We start from the raw sequence: 10,335 nt of genomic DNA, 5'->3' as shown, positions 1-10,335 counted from the left end.
GTACCTACCATATTCCAGACACTGTACTAAGTGCTACAGACACAAAGAAAAATTTAAAAAGTCCCTGATTTTAAGGAACCCACAGTCTAATGGGGTAGACAATATGCAAACAACTACGAACAAAAAATGCATGGGAGAAATTGGAGTTAATCAGCAAAAGGAAGATACTAATTTTTTTTTCTTTTTTGGGGTTAAAGTAATGAAATTTTATTTTAACATTTGCTGACAGGTTTAATTTTTCTTGAAAGAGAGCAACCCAGTGAGTTAAAAGATTAACTGAATGCTATACATCCATAAAAAATAATGCAGTTCAAGAACTGTATTCCGTGGGGAAAAAAGTCACCTTAAACTTAAATTATACTCAATAATTATATTTTATCATATATTATTTTTAAAACAAAGCTTATGTTATGATTATTAAATAAGCATTAAAAAAAATACTAAAATTCTCACATGCAAAGAATTATACAAGGCCCAAAGAAGAGAACTGGTGGTGTTTAAACTGAAGTCCACAATACCCACAAGTCCCAGTTTTAGTCTCTTTATCCAAGTTTATATATACTTTTGGATGACCCAGAGCTCCTCCTCCACCATCACATGATATCACCGGACTTTCCACTTTAGTCACTGGTTGCTCTGCTATCAAATCAATTGCAAGGTTTTCATTTACCTCTTCATGGCGACCAACAAAGCGAATTCTCCTGTAAGCTTCTTCATCATAACCCTGGCCCGTGTGGGTAATTTTCTCCCCCGAGGGCGATGTCTTCACACCCACGGGTGGCCCCGAGGCTGCGGCCCACAAAGCCACCGAAGGTCGGCGTCCCAGCCGCGGGATGAGCCCGCAACCCAGGCGCTTTAACAGCGCAGCGCGGAAGAGGAAGGTGCCAATATGAAGGCGGTTCGGTAAAGTCTTCTTGTATGAGGTAAGAGTTTAGCTGGGGCTTTGGCTAGGAGGAAGACACAAGGAGGGAGAAAATTTCAGATATGGGGGATGGTAAATAAAAACGCGCAGCAAGGAGGCCGGTGTCACTGTATCAAAGAGCACGTAGGGTAAAGTTAATAAAGTGTAAGAAGATTAGAAATACAGGAGAGGTCAAATTATAAAGATTTTGAATGCCAGAGGATTTTGTTTCATCCTTGAGATAGAGAGCTACTGCAGTTTACTGAAGGAGTGGAGGGGGTTGTTGATATACTAGGAAGATCAACTGAATTAGAATGGGGATAGATTGGAGATAGGAAGAGCAACTAGCAGGCTGTTCTAGTGATCTATACATGAGGTTGTATGGGACAAGTGAGAGTTTCTCTTGTGAAATGTAAGCCATGCTCCAAAATGTAGAGAGGCTTCAGCATGAGCTGGAACTAAATTTCACTTTCGTTTTTGGGGAAGGGGGTTGTGCACCAGCTGTGCTCCCCCCTGTTTTGTAACCACCCCCTCTGTTGGTTTGTGCCTTAACTTTACCAAATAAGGCAATCCTCTAGCTCCCAAGCTAGTTTTGAGTAAAATGTGTCTCTTGGGTTCTAAATATAGACTGTGAGGTCTCTTGCCTCAGCCAACAAGGATAAAGAGACTGAGACAAACAGGTGGGGAGGGGGGCTTTTTGGAGTGATTTGTCTAAGATTATATATATATTGCTTGCTGTTGTTTGTGCTTCGCCTCTCTACACCAGTCTGTCCTGGGTAGGAGACGCCCAACTCCCGAGCAAGGCTTTCTGGAATAAAACCTTCTGTTTTCTACCTGGAGATACCTCTGAGTTTTTATTTGGGTAAGTGGTCTTGATCCCACTCAAGGTGATGAAGACATTCATGAAGTTGGTGGCAGTGTCATAGTAGGGAAAGAGATGTATATATATATAAAATATTATCAAGGTAAAATTGACAAGACTTGGCAAGAAATTATATATCCAAGGCTTGAGACTGAGGAGTTGAGGTTGACACCTAGGTTGTGAACCTGGGTGACTAGAAGAATGGTGCTGTCCTTAACAGTAATAGGAGAATTATGAAGAGTGAAGGGTTTGGGGGATAAGATAAGGAGTTCAGTTTGGGGCATGTTGAATTTTAAATGTATATAGAATATCTAATTCAAGATGTCCTTAGGGTAATTGGAAATGCAATTCTAGTAGTGAGGAGAGAGGTTAAGATTTCATTAGTAGAGTTGAAAATTATCCACCTAAAGATGAAAAGAGAATGAATGGAAGCTGACAAGATAATCAAGTAAGATAGTATAGAAGGCCTGGGGCAGAGCATTTGGGGATACCCATAGTTAGTAGGTGTGACTTGGATCAAAATCTAGCAAGTGGTCAGACAGGTAAAAGGAGAACTAGGAGAAAGAAGTTTGATAGAAACCTAGTGAGAAGAGTGTGATTGAGAGATGATCATGAGAGAGATCAAGGCTTGAGAAAAGGCCATTAGATTTGATACTTGAGAAACCAGTGGTAGCCTTGGAGAGAGTAGTTTCAGGGTACACATAGAAAAGTAAATGCTTTTCCAGTCATTCCTTCTTTGCCATTCATATATCACAATTTGTTAAGCCATTACCTTGTACATGAGAAGTCATTTTTTCTTCAGATAGCTACTATTATAAAAAGTACCACTAGTAGTATTTTTATCTGAAACCTTATTTATCTTTATCCTTTTTGGGATATAGCCAGATGTCAGTATTATTGTATAAAACACCACTATGATCACATAACATCCCTGCTTATAAATGGTTATCAAACAAAATTGAAATTCTTTAGCCTGTTATTCTAGTCTTCTAAGCTTGGATGACAATCTACTATTTCTCTATTGTTTCTCTAACAGAGTGGGCTACTCTTTGTTTATATGCCATTCTTTCCCAACTCTGAACCATTGCTAATATCATTCCTCCTACCTTTAATGTTCTTTACTTGCTCATTTCCACCTTTCTAAATCCTACTCCCCTTAAATATTTAGCTCAGAGCTTACCCACCTCAGTAAGGCCTTCCATAATCTCCCTTTCTAAGTCAATATAGCACTTTAAAACTATTTTTTAAATTTATTTCATTAAATGTTTCCCAATTACATGCAAAACTTTTTAAACTATATATATATATATATATATATATATATATATATATATATATATATAAATTTGAATATGAATTCTCTCCCTCCCTCCTAGCTGTCTCCTCTTTTTGAGAAGGCAAGAAATTTAATACTGATTTTACATGTGATTTTTTACATGTACATTTTCCATGAAAATATATTTCCAGGGGCGGAGCCAAGATGGCAGAGTAAAGGTAGTGACTTGCTTGAGCTCTCCTCCAGACCCCTCCAAATACCTGTAAAAAATGGCTCTAAACAAATTCTAAAGCTGCAGAACCCACAAAAAGAGAGAGTGAAACAAATTTCTAGCCCTAGACAATCTGAATGGGTGATCAGAAAGGTATGTTACTCTGAGCAGGGAGAGGAACACAGTTCAGCATGGGCACTCAGGCCTCAGCAAACCTGGAGCAGGCCTCAGAGGACTGAATCGCAGGCAGCTATGGTGGTTTCCAGACTTCTGAACCCATGAACACCAAAGACAACTTAGAAGGTCAGTAGGAAAAGTCTGTGTCTGCTGTGGTGAGAGAGAAGCATGGTCACAGTCTCAGCATCAGCCCTGAGCATGGCCCCAGGGTCTGCACCTGCCTCCAGAGCTTCTAACCCACAGATTGAGAGGGAATAGAGTGTCTGATCAGAGGGGGATTGCAGGGATATCTCTACTGGTGCAAGATTCTCTTTCTTTGCCTGTGCTTAGATCTGGGTCACAGTTCTGGATGTCGGTCCTGGGGCAAGAAGTGCTGGGGTGATGGAGCTTGTAGAGAGAATCCTCCTCACAGTTCCAAGACAGAAAAGAGTGCTTGTGGTCAGTCATAGACCAGAGCACAGGCCAGGAAAGGGGTAAACTCCTCACCCTTGATCATAGATAGCACTTGGAAGAACTGAAAATTTTTAAGTCCCTAGAGGTATCTCTGAAAATAGCTACACAAAACCCTGGAAACTCGGGACAGTGAATTCTCCACCCTGGAAGCAAACTCCTACTTTAACAAAGAGTTTATAACTCAAGTAATTGGCTGGGATCTTGAGCAAGCAGAGCAAAAAGAGTCAGACCACAGAATCTTTCTTTGGTAACAAAGGATCAGAACACAGTCAAAGGTCCTACATCCAAAGCCTCCAAGAAAAATATGAATTGGTCCCAGGCCATGGGAAGAACTCAAAAAGGATTTTGAGAACCAAGTAAGAGAAGTAGAGGAAAAACTGAGAATGATGCAACAAAATCATGAAAAAGAAGTCGACAGCTGGTTAAAGGAGACCCTGAAACAATGCTGAAGAAAAGAACACCTTAAAAAATAGCTTAACCCAAATGGCAAAAGAGGTCCAAAAAGCCAGTGAGGAGAAGAATGTCTTAAAAAGCAAAATTGGCCAAATGGAAAAGGAAGTCCAAAAACTTACTGAAGAAAATACTTCCTTAAAAATTAGAATGGAGCAATTGGAAGCTAGTGACTTTATGAGAAATCAAGACACTGTAAAACAAATTCAAAAGAATGAAAAAATGGAAAACAATGTGAAATATCTCATGGGAAAAACAACTGACCTGGAAAATAGATCCAGGAGAGAAAATTTAAAAATTATTGGGCTATCTGAAAGCCATGATCAAAAAAAAAGAGCCTAGTCATCATCTTTCAAGAAATTATCAAGGAAAACTGCCCTGATATATTAGAACCAGAGGGTAGATAGAAATTAAAAGAATCTACCGATCACCTCCTGGGAAGAGATCCCCAAAGGAAAACTCCTAGGAATATTGTAGCCAAATTCCAGAGTTCCCAGGTCAAGGAGAATATATTGCAAGCAGCCAGAAAGAATCATTTCAAGTATTGTGGAAACACAATCAAGATAACACAAGAATTAGCAGCTTCTACATTAAGGGACCTCAGGGCTTGGAATATACTATCCCAGAGGGCAAAGGAGACAGGATTACAACCAAGAATCACCTACCCAGCAAAACTGAGCATAATCCTTCAGGGGAAAAATGGATATTCAGTTAAATAGAGGACTTTGAAGCATTCTTGATGAAAAGACCAGAGCTGAATAGAAAATTTGACTTTCAGGTACAAGATTCAAGAGAAACATGAAGAGGTAAACAGGAAAGGGAACTCATAAAAGACTTATTAAGGTTTGACTGTTTACATTCTTCATGGAAAGATGATATTTGTAACTCATTAGTCCTTTGTCAGTATTAGAGTAGTTGGGGGGAAAAACTCTGTGTGTGTGTGTGTGTGTGTGTGTGTGTGTGTGTGTGTGTGTATGGCACAGGGTGAGTTGAAGATGAAGGGGTGATATCTGGAAAATAAAATTAAGAGATGAGAGAGGATTATACTGGGAGAAGGAGAAAGGTGGAGATAGAATGGGGTAAATTATCTCACATAAAGCAGACAAGAAAAGCCTTTTATGGGGGAAAGTGAGAGGGAATGAGTGAATCTTATTCTCATCGGATTTGTCTTCAGGAGAGAAAAACATACACACTCAATTGGGTATAGAAATCTATCTTACCCTACAGAAGATATTGGGGGGGAGGGGACAAGAGAGCAGGAGGATGATAGAGAGGAGGGCACATTGGGAGAGGGGGTAATCAGAAGCAAACACTTCTAAGGAGGGACAGGGTCAAAAGAGGGAATAGAATAAATGGGGGGGTGGGATAGGAGGAAGGGAAATATACTTAGTTTTTCACAACTATTATGGAAGTGTTTTGCGTGACTATGCATGTATAACCTGTATTGAGTTGCTTGCCTTCTTAATGAGGGTGGGTGGGGAGGGAGGAAGGGAGAAAATTTGGAACCCAAAATTTTGAAAACAAAAGTTTAAAAAAATTGTTTTCACATGCAACTGGGAAATAAGATGTGCAGGAAATGGGGTATAGAAATCTATCCTGTCCTATAGGAAAATTGAAGGGGAAGGGGATAAGACAAGGGGGGGAGAGATAGAAAGGAGGGCAGATTAGGGGTGTTCAGAATGCATGCCATCTTAGGGTAGGGAAGGGATGAGATGGGGAGAAAATTTGGAACTCAAAATCTTTTGGAAGTGAATGTTGAAAACTAAAAATAAATAAATTTTTAAAAAAGAAAATATATTTCCTTATTAACCATGTTGCAAAAGAAAACAGAAACAAAATAAAATAATAAAAATAAAGTTTTTTAAAAAAATATGCTTCAATTTGCATTCAGGGCTTATCAGTTTTCTCTCTGGAGGTGGATAACATTTTAGATCATGTGTCCTTTAGAATTGTCTTGGATCCTTGTCTTGATCAGAGTAGCTAAGTCTTACACAGTTTTACACAATCTTTATAAAATTGCTGCTACAGCATAGAATGTTCTCCTGTTTCTGTTCACTTTTCTTCACTTTTCATGAGTTCATAAAAGTCTTCCCAGGTTTTTTCTGAAACCATTCTGCTCATCATTTCTTATAATACAATAGTATTCCATGACAATCATATACCACTTGTTCAATCATTCCCCAATTGATGGGCATCCCCCCAATTTTAATTCTTTGCCACCTCAAAGAGGGCAGCTATAAATATTTCTACAAATAGGCCCTTACCCCCTTTCTCTGGTCTCTTTATGATACAAACCTAGTACTAGTATTACCCAGTCAAAGGGTATGCACAGTTTCATAACCCTTTGGGCGTAGTTCCAAGTTGTTCTCCAGATTGGTTGGACCAGTTCACAACTCCACTGATCTTTCCACAACTCCTCCAACACTTTCCTTTTCCTTTTCTGTCATGTTAACCAATCTGATGGGTATGAGGTGGTATCTCAGAGTTGTTTTAATTTAAATTTCTCTTATCAATAGCGATTTAGAACATTTTTTCATGCTATAGGACCTTTAACCTGTCTAATAATACAAGGTAAATACTACTTTGTATTAGAAATATTTGCACTGAAGTTTTTGCCCAGGACTACAATCTTGATAGGGTCTAACCTTGAAAAAATCAGGGACTTAATAAACATCTGTCTAGTCAGTGTCTAAGTGGAACTGATGATACCCAAACCCATCAGGTCTTTAGGACATGTGAGAAGCTTATATTTTCACTTTTTTTTGAACAGTAAGAGACCTTTTTAAAAGGCTATGTTCTGGTCAAATTAACTTTAATTTGAACTGTTTTAATTCTTTTTTAAAGCACTTGCAGCCATGATGACACATTTTTATAAACTTGAAAATAAATCACATTCAGGATATTAAAACAAGGTATCCAACAGGTTTCTGAAAGTACCATTCTCTTTTCCTAGAGAGTCTCAGGTGCTGAAAAATAACATACAATGAATATTCAATAAGATATATACATAATAATTTTTCTTTCTTGAGAGGCATGAATCTTGTAGTGCTAGATACGATGAAAACCTCAGTCAGACCCATTAAATTTGTATGATTTTTTCATCAGGACTACAGAATTTTGGAGTGGAGTCTGGTCAGGAAAAAATAAGAGTTTGGTTTATGTATTTTTTTAGGTATATTGGGGAAAACCAGGAAGAACGAAAAAGGTATATTCCTGCTGCTCAGGGTAGAATGTGAAAGAGAGAAGGCAGAACTACTCATTTCTAGTTTTGCTTCAGTTTTTTTGTGTCAAGGGGAAATCCTGCCTAGCACAAGGTTTTGTTTTTTTTAATTTTTAATTAATTAATTAATTTTTAAGTTTCAACATTCACTTCCATAAACTTTTGAGTTTTAAGTTTTCTCCCCCTCTTTCCCCGCCTCCCTCCCTAAGATGGTGTGCAATTTGATACGGCTTCTACATATACATTCCTATTAAATGTATTTTCACGTTAGTCATGTTGTAAAGAAGAATTAGAACCAATAGGAGAAACCACAAGAAAGAAGAAACAAAACAAAACGGAAGGAAAAAAAAAGAGCAGATAGTACTCTTTGATCTGCATTCAAACTCCATAGTTCTTTCTCTGGATATGGATAGCATTTTCATCATGAGACTTCTGGAGATGTCTTAGATCCTTGCATTGCTGAGAAGAGCTAAGTGTATCAAAGTTAGTTATTGCACAATGTGGCTGTTGCTATGTACAACATGCTCCTGGTTCTGGCGCAAGGTTTTGAATAAAGTAAGTGCTGGGCCCTTGTCTGATGCAAACTACTATACCACTGACTACCAAAAGAACTGGTATACGTGGCAACAGATCCACTTGTGACCTCTGAAAAATCCTGAAAGGCAGAAATGGAAAAAGGTTAATTTCCTGTTCTATAGTAAGAGGAGCATGGCATCAGCAAAATCTAAGCCAACATCCTTGACTGATTCCTCACAAAATTCTTTAACTCATTGAAGGGAATGGATAAGTATAGACATATATTTACTGGTGCTGTCCCTTCCTTTCCTGACTATTCTTTGGATTAGTACTTAATAGATTTTTCTGGTAGGTTAAAATGATGATGATATCTGATATTTATGTATTGTTTTACTGTTACAATGCATTTCATATGTGTTATAATAGTAATAAGAATAAGAGCCAAAATCCAAATGGCAATTTAAGGTTTTCAAAATGCCTTGCATAGATTTTCTTATTTGAGCCTGAGTAGTACTAGAGGAATTATCTCATTTCGCAGATGAGGAAAATGAAGCATAGAGAGTTTATGTGACTTGCCCCATACTTGTGTAAAAACAGTTTTCAGAAGCAGGATTGAAACCCACTCATTTATTAAGGATCAGGATCAGAATTTTTGGTTAGTCTGTCAGTATCCCTCAGTAAAATTCTGTGTGAAAGTTTCATTGTGTCACGTAATTCCTAACTCTGAGTTCCCAAAGGATATTCCTGTGTGTGTGTGTGTGTGTGTGTGTGTGTGTGTGTTCTGTGGAGATAAAATTAGGAGAAATAAAAGGAGAGAAAAAAAGGGCAGCATGATGAGAAATAGAGCTAAAGAAAAGAAAATAGCTAGGTAGGGGAAAAGAAACTTTTAATGGGGCACGGAGGAGACAGCAAATTGAGAGGAAACAATGAATTACAGTTAGTGTTATGTCATTTGTCTCAGAAGAGAAAAAAAAAAAACTATTGAAAATCAGAGTTTATCTGCAGGTTCTTTATTTTTTTCCATAGGATTTTGTTCATGAAGGTAGCAAGATAACTGGCAAAGGGTGATTGCACCTTCAAAAGGAAAGTTTTTTCATCATTTTGTCCAATGTAAATTCTGGATTGTCACTTTAATATAAAACATAACCAGTATTATATAACCAAACTGTCAGTTTATTCTGGTGGAGTGCAAAGCTTCTAATTTCCTAGGAAGACAAAATATTTCACACAAGAGCTTTCTGAGTGCAAAAGAAAGAGGGGCAGCAGGAAGAGAAACATTTCCTGTCTAGGCAAGGACTGCAAAATCCCTAGAATGACAGCCACAAGAATGTCTTCTAGGCTGCAGTGACCCTTCTCACTTCACTATCCTCTGTAGTACATTATCTACTGTCCTGTTGTGGTATATTCCCAGATTTCCCTTTCATATGCTGAATATGTCTTAGGAACAGTTTTGGCTAAATTCGCTTCTTTGTTGGACATTCTAATATATTCAGGGCGTACCAAAAGTCTTAAAACATTTTATGCTTTAAGAGTTGAAAACTGCATCAAGACGTTTGGGACGCTGTATAGTGTGCCAACATATTGATTTCCTCCATGTGAGTTCATTAGTCTGTCTTCATGTGTAAATGTCAAACTCTACATACTATTGACCATTTCTTTTTTTGACTGGGACAGTCAAACAATTAATCACCTGGATGATAATCCTTCAGGTAGTGAATTGCTTCAACCTAGTTAGGCTGCTTCTCAGACAATAGAAACAGCCAAACCTAGCTTAAAAAGACCTGCCATCCCTATGCCATGTGTAATAACTTCAGGAGCCTAAATTTACCACACTACCATAAGGAGGCAGTCATGGCAATCTGATGTAATAAACATAAATTCTTATTCTGGTTCTTCAATAATAAGTTGATTTTATCTATCTAAAGGTGACATGAAATGATTTTTTTAGAAGCCATTCAGATTGCAAATGACCAGAGAGGGGCAATCTTGGCATAATACAAAGCAAGCCAGATTTGGAATCACAAGACATCTGAGTTTGAATGATGCCTCTGACCATGAGTAAATCATTTAAGGTCTTTTAGCCTCAGTTTTCCTCATCTCTAAAGTATATTGTTGCGACCAAAATATGTCTGTCATCTAATGGCCAACTTTTATGGGGATTTTCCTTACTCAAGAGGTCCTTAGACACACATTCCTTGCTGGACCAATACTAAAAACTTTTACAGGTTGGTAGGTTAGCACACAACTGGCCTGGTCTTCAAAGACCCAA

At 38.0% G+C, this 10,335-nt stretch overlaps 1 pseudogene; it reads right to left on the bottom strand.

The window, feature by feature from the left end:
• Positions 1 to 463: 463 nt before the first annotated feature.
• The window catches only part of LOC144455437 (NADH dehydrogenase [ubiquinone] iron-sulfur protein 6, mitochondrial pseudogene), a 51,616-nt pseudogene continuing 41,744 nt past the window's right edge, over positions 464 to 10,335 (bottom strand).

This window comes from Phascolarctos cinereus, unplaced genomic scaffold, assembly GCF_003287225.1.
Source record: "Phascolarctos cinereus isolate Bilbo 61053 unplaced genomic scaffold, phaCin_HiC Scaffold_9;HRSCAF=440, whole genome shotgun sequence".
In the NCBI taxonomy this organism is placed as follows: domain Eukaryota; kingdom Metazoa; phylum Chordata; class Mammalia; order Diprotodontia; family Phascolarctidae; genus Phascolarctos; species Phascolarctos cinereus.
This window is presented reverse-complemented; position numbering and strand designations above follow the sequence as displayed.